Genomic DNA, 8,793 nt, shown 5'->3' with positions numbered 1-8,793 from the left:
CTGCAGATCTCGCTATTAAATATAGCAAAGATTTAAAAAAGTACGAATTCACAAGTGAAATTGAAAGTTTTAATTTTGAAGTAACGACTCTTATACAAAATATAGAAACTGCATCTCCGCTTAATATTCTACAGGCTCTTCATGATTTTGGTTTAATTGAATCTTACCCAAATATCAACGTCGCTCTTCGAATATTTCTAACTCTTCCCGTTTCTATTGCTTCGTGCGAGAGAAGTTTTAGCAAGTTAAACATAATAAAAAATTATTTAAGATCAACTATCGGACAAGAACGATTATCCAATATTTCTATTATTTCAATAGAATACAATATCGTTAAAAATATTAATTATGATGGTGAAATTAATGAATTTGCTGAAATGAAAGCCAGAAAAATTCAATTAAAATAAATCTTATTAAATATCTATTGTAATGTATTTGTTTTATTATTTCCCCAAAACCAAATAAATTAAGGGGCCTAAATGCAAATTCTTGCACAGGGCACAGGAGTGGCTAGTTACAGCTCTGCTTCTACCACATCATCATGTTCCTGTACAGACCAGTGTTCTTTTGATCACTGAACTCCAAGAAATATGCAGCTTGAATATATTAATGCCACTATGGTTTTTATTTTGTTATTGCAAATTTTACTGCAAAGTCTTTTGCTTCACCCTGTATTAACATCATTTTATGTACATACTGTATTTGATAATGCACATTAGTAATAGTTAATTTAATTTATTGGATTTAATTCATCTATAGTATTATCTCTACTATGCTAAAGTTATATTTCAATTAATTTTTAATTGATAAGCAATCAGTTAATGTCATTTATGTTCATAAAATCTATTAAATAATCACACTCTTCAAATATGCTTGGATGGTGGGAAGGCTGAATCAAGTAAAGGCATCAAAAAATCCAGACTTAAACCAGGGCCAGTGCTACTCCAGGTCCTGGGTTTAAGTCTGGATCAGGTGCCTCAAATTTTTCACAGCAATCTGTCCTGTTTCCTTCATACCTTATAACAGGGGTGGGCAAGCAAGAGTTCAGTGGGAGCTGAAATGTAGGTTTTGCAAAATGCATGGGAGCCACAGTTCTATACCGCGATTTTATTATATAATATAAATATAATATAAAACAAATGTTGAATTTTTTAATTAAACATATTTTCACAAAATTGTGGAAATAAAATTGTAAAAATAATAATCAAAAGCAGAAATTAACACTTTCAGCAAGAGCCGCATTTGCCCATTGTGGCCTTATAACCCTTACCTACCACCATTTCCATTATGCATCTGACCAAACTTACAGTGGGTGTAGAAGAAAGGCCCTCTTAGTACCATCAGGGTCGATTATAAAAAGAAATTGTATAATATATTGATAAAATGATTTTTTATCCTAATATTTGCAAACTACAGTAAATGAATTTAAATAAGAACAGTCAAGATTTCTTAGCTTTTTAAAAACAAGACAAAAAAAGCTAGAATGATGAAAAATTATTATTAAAATCTCTTCTCCTCCTCTATTAATTTCAATACTCAAAATATTTTGTCATCTATAATATAATCGAGACGGGTTGATGATAATGATAATAATAATAATAAGTGCAGAGCCCAAATGGTTAGGAGTTGAAAGTTGAAATTTGGTACATAGATAGGGTACGTCACGAAAACGCACACTAAGAAGGGATTTTTCAAAATTCCTCCCGGGGGGAGAAAGACAGGATTAAGNAGATTTCCTCGCACGTATGGCTACCTCGTTCAGGGACATCAATTCAGTGTACAGCCATTTACCGTTCTCCAGTTAAAGCAGCTCCTCTGGCAACATACAATCGTATCGTGGCAACAAGAATGGGAGCGTATCCCAGAGCAGCACATTTCCCGGCAGTTCTTTCCAGACATAGCAAGACGCCTCAGCTTGAATTGGATCTACTCTCAACACCAGATGTCACAGCTGCTTTCAGAACATGGGAAATTCAATGTCTACTTACATCGGTTTCTATACAGTAACACTGACTGCTGTCCCAACGGCGATGTGCGTGATGGGGTAAGGCATTATCTTTTGTCTTGTCCACTGCTGGAAGACTTAAGGTACGAGCTCAAACTTTATGTTAAAAGAAGATAACCTCAATTGGCCGTGTAAGCTGGAGATTTTAGTGTCGAGTAAAAAGTAATTTTCCCTTTTTCAAAGGATGGTCAAGCTTTACTTTAACAGAACATTACTACATTGATAAAGGTTTTTCCTACTTTTGGTATTTTTGTATTGCTGAAGATCTTATATCTTTATGCCTATTGTACTGTGCACATACTCTGTGTCTGTTACTGTATAAGGTCTGCCCACCATTTTCGCCCTGGTGTCCGTTTCATATGCTGTTTCATTTTTTTTGTTCAGGCCTTCATCAGTGTACTTTCACTGTGTGTTTAATGTTGCAGTATGGTTGTGCAAAGACTGTATCCTCTCATACTGTACATACGCGAGCTTTTTGTTCTGACTAACCTTCACGCAAACTACAATGTCTTCGGTTTCGTGTTTTACCACATGACTCGGGACGTCATGTTTTTATATTTACGTGCATTTTGTTTCTTTCCTTTTGCATCTACTGTCGGTTTTCTGCTCGGCATGTCACCTCTATGTACACCTTGTATATATTCATCCCGACTGTGTCAGGCAGAATAGAGTTTATTTTGTCTGTAAATACGCCCATTTGAGGGAGGAAATTTTATTCCCTTGTCAGGAATGACCTGCGGCCTTCGCACATGAGGCAGAAAAGATAAGTGTTAACAATAAGCTGTTTATTTTGTCGAATATGCTTACATCTGTATGATAGTCCAATGAATTCGGAGTTCCGTTGGGGTTGCTGTATCCTGAAGTTTCTCTCATCTTGATGGGGCAGCGGCGAGTTAACGTTCAGAGTATATGACTTGCACAAAGGATGGCGGAAAGTCGGACACCTCTTGGTGATGAAAGAGGAGGAACTTGACTTGAATGGAAAGTTCGATCAGGCAGGTCGCTCCCGTCTTTTGTCACACGGTCATTTTATACCTTTTACCCCCTTATTCTTCTTCCCATTTGTCGGGCTTTCCTCTCCTGCTCACCTTTGGTCTCTTACCTGTCTCCAGGTGGAATTCGAGACCAGTTCGGGTCGCAAGAAAGGTCTGCCCGGGATGGTTTATCCGACATCTGTTCACGACTTACCGATGACTAAGACACCCGCGCTCATATTCCGTCTCGTCGCTTCCCTTCCTTTATTGCGTTTTAAACAATTCCATTTTCGTTTGTTCTTTGATTCATCTCGTTTTTCTCTATTCTCTATGAGCAAAGATGTGAAAGGATGGTGTCGGCTCGACACTTAGGTAACTTGTTTTACGTTGTTTGTTAATTTATTAAATTATACCTTTGCTCATTAAATGCGAACTATTTCTGGGCCTCACATTTACAGAGGATTTTGCACCTTGTGCAGTAAGATGTGCACGTTGATAAAGAAACACAAACATCTGCAGTATCGGATAGAGAGATCAATAAAAAACCGCCATCATCTGGAAGAGTGGATACAGATGTGAGGATTGGAGAATGTGAAAAATTGTTTTCATTAATTGAAAAAAGGTAAAAATTTAATTTAAAGTTTTTTTTTTAATTAAATTCTGTTCATCCATACACACTTCGTATAGCTTTTCATAAAAATCTTGTCCTGCAAACTTTTACTGTACCTTGTACGCACTTATGTAACCTTTTGAAAAAGTTTATTAAATGACACATATTCAAAATAACAATAAAACTCCTACGAAATCTTAAAGAAAACAGTTTGAAAATTATGCGTACGTTTTAAGATAATCACTCTTCTAACAAATTTATATTTTATAAAAAAACTAAGTTCGTATTCTGGCCCCACACTCCTCTATCATCGACGGCCAGATGGCCGAGCGGTCAAGATGGCAGCCTACCGCTCTGGGGGACCCGGGATCGCATCCGGAAGGGTAAAAAAATCCCCAGGAATTTTGCGGGGGTGGTCGGTTCGGGTATGTCTGGGTGATGAGGGACGGGTCCCCGTCCCTCACCACCCGGTCGCCCCACAATGGGCCTGCTTTAAGAGACCCTCTTAGTGCCCACAGGGCGGAAAGAGTAAAAAAAAACTCCTCTATCATTGAGAATTCGTTCCGTGTCCGAATCATTTGATGACAATCGTTGGAAGAATTAATAGAAACAATTTCTCTTCATGAACTTTAATAAAATATTGATAGAATGTTAACTAAATTTGGCTTTGTATCTTTCTTTTTTTGACGAAATACTTTTATAGAAAGCAAATGTAACCCAATAATCTGAAAACGAAAGCAAGTTTTTACCAACGTATACAAAGAAAATTAGCAAGTGAACAAATATAGTTTTTGCTATACGCTCTAATTATTTTTAAAGTAGAAACGTTGTTTTAAGCTAATTTCATCTTCATTTTTGGATCCATTTCAATCTTTGATTTTATCTACTGGAAAGTGGAACAACCTAAAATCTTTTATCGACATATTTGAACAATTAGGATTACTAATTTTTAAATCCAAGATCTCAAATGCTTCGTACAATTTATTAGCTATTGGTCAAAACCGAAGGAAAATTGTTAACTATCATAAACGCCTTTGCTAATGTCTTAAATCAGTGTTTCCCAACCTTTTTGTATTAGTGACATACTTTGAATTTAAATAGATTCCTGCGACACGCCATAATTTTTTATATAAAAATGTTTAAAATTGTTACAATCATAATACACACACACGCGCGCGCGTGTATTATGATTGTAACAATTATGATTGACAATTACTTCTTTAATAACACGCGCGCGCGCGCCCGTTATTAAAGAAGTAATTGTATCAAACATAATGGAACCAAATATAATATATTAAACGTTAAAATAGTTTGAAGTGGAAATACAGTGGTACCTCAGGATACGAAATTAATCCGTTCCGAAACTGAGATCGTATCATGAAAATGTCGTAAGGTGGATCATCTTTTCCCATACGATTACATGTAAAACCAAATAATTCGTTCCAACGCGAAAAACATACTCAAATTAAAGCCAAGTAGTACATTAAAAAAAATAACTGTAGTAAGAAAAACAAATGAAAAATGCGAACTAATGTAACGTCGTATGGTGAGTTTTTGTTCGTATCGTGGAGCAAAAATATGTTCGAATTTCATGTCGTATCCTGAAAATTTCGTATGCTGGGGCGTTCGTAACCTGAGGTACCACTGTATATCATCAAACTTGAGGTGCTCTATCAACTGAGCCCATCAATGACCAAGTGGATAAAACTACTGATAAATGGTCGTGCGTTCGCGTCTAGCCAACATGCCGCCTGCCACATGGAGTTTTCTTCGCGTTTGTAACGCCTAAATTGGCCAATTTCTCCAAAGGTCCTCCAGGGAGGCATTCCCTTCGGTAGATCGCTCACATGCCGCGTTATCGGAACCAAATGAACGAAATCAAACCTCTATTACTTGATTTTCAATAACTTTCGACACGTTTTGAATCCGCCTACTAGCCATATTATCAGAGAGAAGGATTTTTAAAATTTTTCCCTTCTGCATCGTCTCCTAATAAAGATTTTATTATAAAACGACAAACTGGTAAGATAAGATTTTCGATATATAATTCGTTGTGCTACTAGTTCGGAAACTAAAAACTACGTTCTTGTGTTTCGTAAAAGAATTAGGAAGTTTTTCATTACAAACAACAAATTGTCAGTCGTCCTCACCAATCCAAGAAAACCACAGTGCCAATATTTACCATCAACAACACTAGTTTCATTACTTTCCAATCGTTTTCTAATTAAAAACGTTAAATTTTAATTAATTAAAAGCAGATAATAAAATGTACAAGTAAATTACGGTTAATTAAAAAAAATTGATAATACGAAAATTATACTAAGAAGCAGATAATAAAATGTACAAGTAAATTACGGTTAATTAAAAAAAAATTGATAATACGAAAATTATACTAAGAGAAAAATTCACAATTTTACAAATAAACTGAAAATAAAAATAATATTTGAATCAATGCAATGAGGTAGTATCAGTCTTTAAGTAGGTAAGCGGCAAGGTCTTAGAGTAAGCTGCAGTATTTATTGAAGCTCAGAGTTGGTACGCTGGCATTTGCATAAAAGTTGGTAAGCAACTTTTGTGAGGTAGTATGTTGCCACAAATTTTGCAAAAATCGGCATTTTAGTAAATACCATTCAGTAAAGATAAAAAATATATGAAATTTTAAAAGAGCTAATTCAAAATTCTGAAAAATATTAAATATTTTCGCAACACACCTGTTGGGAAACACCGAAATAGTTAAAAATCAGTGGCGTGCTGTCATTAGAAGCGGTGGATGCGCCGCTTCCCTTGTATTTTCTAAAAAATAAAAACACATTAATTTTATTTATATGAAAATAATCGCACAATATTTTATTATAACCGCATTATGTATCTTATTACAAATTTCTATACTACACGTGAAAACAAAAATAAGATTGATATTGTATATTCGAATATTAGTGGTGGAGTGGAAGCGCTGTATCGTCAGCATCCAAAAAGCCAGATTCGCGCATGCTGTTTACAGAGCATCACCCTCACCCGGTTTAGCCGGTAAAAGCCTAGACCTTGTGTTGCTGCTACACACACGCTTCCAATTTTATCCGGGACCGGTTCTGGGCTGTTAGCCGCCCGCCCGCTAGGTATTTGGCCGATTACGTGAATAACGAGTAGATTTATAACTTAACCCAACCGATAAGAATTTACTGGTATATTTTTACCAGTCTGTATAGTTGACAGGAGTTAAAAAAATCCATTAAAATATTTGATATTTTTATTCCGCTCTCCGATTTTATATTATTCACGGATTTAAATGTTAAACCGGTGATATTACGATTTCGTATGTCCCATCTCTAAGGGGATGTAGAAAAAAACGTGTACAATTCTTGTATAATGTTAAAAAATTGACCGTTACTTCCGACAGCGTCATTTACAACTAAATTTAATGAAAGAGAGATGCACCAGGTACAGAAAAAGCTCTAGAATTTATTTTTCTTAAATTTACGATTTATGTATCCGTTGTCATAAAAATTTGTCTTTCCACCTTTTTCCCGAGACTACAAATATTCGAGTACAAAGTAACCGGTTTCGACTTATTTCTACTTAAGTAGTAGTTAAATAATTAAGCGATTAGGGAATTGGGGACGTAAACAAAATCCCGACGAAAGAGCCGGAATATTACTTAAACAAAAGCTTAACCGAACCAATCTATAGCCGAGTACAGTGGGGACTGATTTCTTCGAAATACTGTATTAGATGTAATAAAGACAAATTTTTCCAGTTCAACGAGAGTGACCGAAAAGTTGTAAATTTTGGAAATTTCCGTGGACAACACCTGGTCCTAAAACGAATTAGTTAGAAAACAAATGACTAAGATTAACATATTTAGATTTTTACAGCTAGAATTTTCCTTCTTTCCGATTTCTGTGTTCCTTTGTCTCGGACTTCCGAGAACTCGCCTCACCCCTAACCCATCAGGGAGTAGCGTTAGAACAAAAGGACAAAACGAGGCTGGAGGGAAAAGGAAGAGTTTCTAGAAGCATTCTTAGGCTGGACTCGGAGAGAGACAGATGAGTGGCAGCAGGCTCTTGAACGGAAAGTCGAGGAGCGCTGCAGGAGGAGGACGTAAGAAGCGGATCGGTAGAAGAATCCGGTCGACGATTATAGAGAAAAACCCCAAAACGGACCCGAGTTGTTCTAAGAGGAGAACAGACGTGAAACCGAGACGAGGAACGGGGGAGAACCAACTGGAAAATTGGGTACCCTTCTGTCCTTTAATTCTTCTCATTTCCCCTTCTACATTTCTATTTTTAGTTTAAGTTAGGTTAAGGTTTACGCGTGCAAATAAATTGTCGGGAGGTAGTTATCGAGAAATTAACTACCGGTCTATTGATATACCTGGTCACTCAAGATTGTGGAACCGTTTGAAGGAGAATAACGGGAATCCGAACATATTCTGTATATATATTTCAAATTCTGCGAGAAATTAAACTCTTTTAATTGGTAAAACGTGTGTGTTTACCTGTCCGCGTTGAACATTTCACACCAGTACACCACCACATATTTTATTTCACAAAGTAAATTTTTATTATTTTTAATTGTAGCCCTTATATCGTGGCTAGCGATTTGGAATGTAATTGTGATATTAAAAATGAATTTAGAGTCTATGGTTTTTACTGGCTTATCGAATAAACGATACGAATGGACCCTAGACCAACACTGACGCGCAATTGACTGATTGCCCCTGGATGTCGGTTTCTTACAGAAACACAGCTTCCCTATCATCAAATGTCACGGCACGCCCGTTTAAAATACAAATTTACAGTGTTCTTAACACTCTATTGTGTCAAATAGATTGGCGTTATGAAAAAATGAAAACTATCTGTGACGATTTTTGCTTTCTATCTGGTCTTTACAATACATGAGTGTTGCTGATTTAAAAAAATCGGCTGCAAATCTCGCTATTAAATATAGCAAAGATTTTAAAAAGTACGAATTCACAAGTGAAATTGAAAGTTTTAAGTTTGAAGTAACGACTCTTATACAAAATATGGAAACTGCATCTCCGCTTAATATTCTACAGGCTCTTCATGATTTTGGTTTAATTGAATCTTACCCAAATATCAACGTCGCTCTTCGAATATTTCTAACTCTTCCCGTTTCTATTGCTTCGTGCGAGAGAAGTTTTAGCAAGTTAAACTTAATAAAAAATTATTTAAGATCAACTATCG

Source organism: Centruroides sculpturatus, unplaced genomic scaffold (assembly GCF_000671375.1).
Source record: "Centruroides sculpturatus isolate CEXI.00-Female unplaced genomic scaffold, Cexi_2.0 scaffold594, whole genome shotgun sequence".
Lineage (NCBI taxonomy): Eukaryota > Metazoa > Arthropoda > Arachnida > Scorpiones > Buthidae > Centruroides > Centruroides sculpturatus.
Note: the sequence above shows the minus strand (reverse complement) of the source record.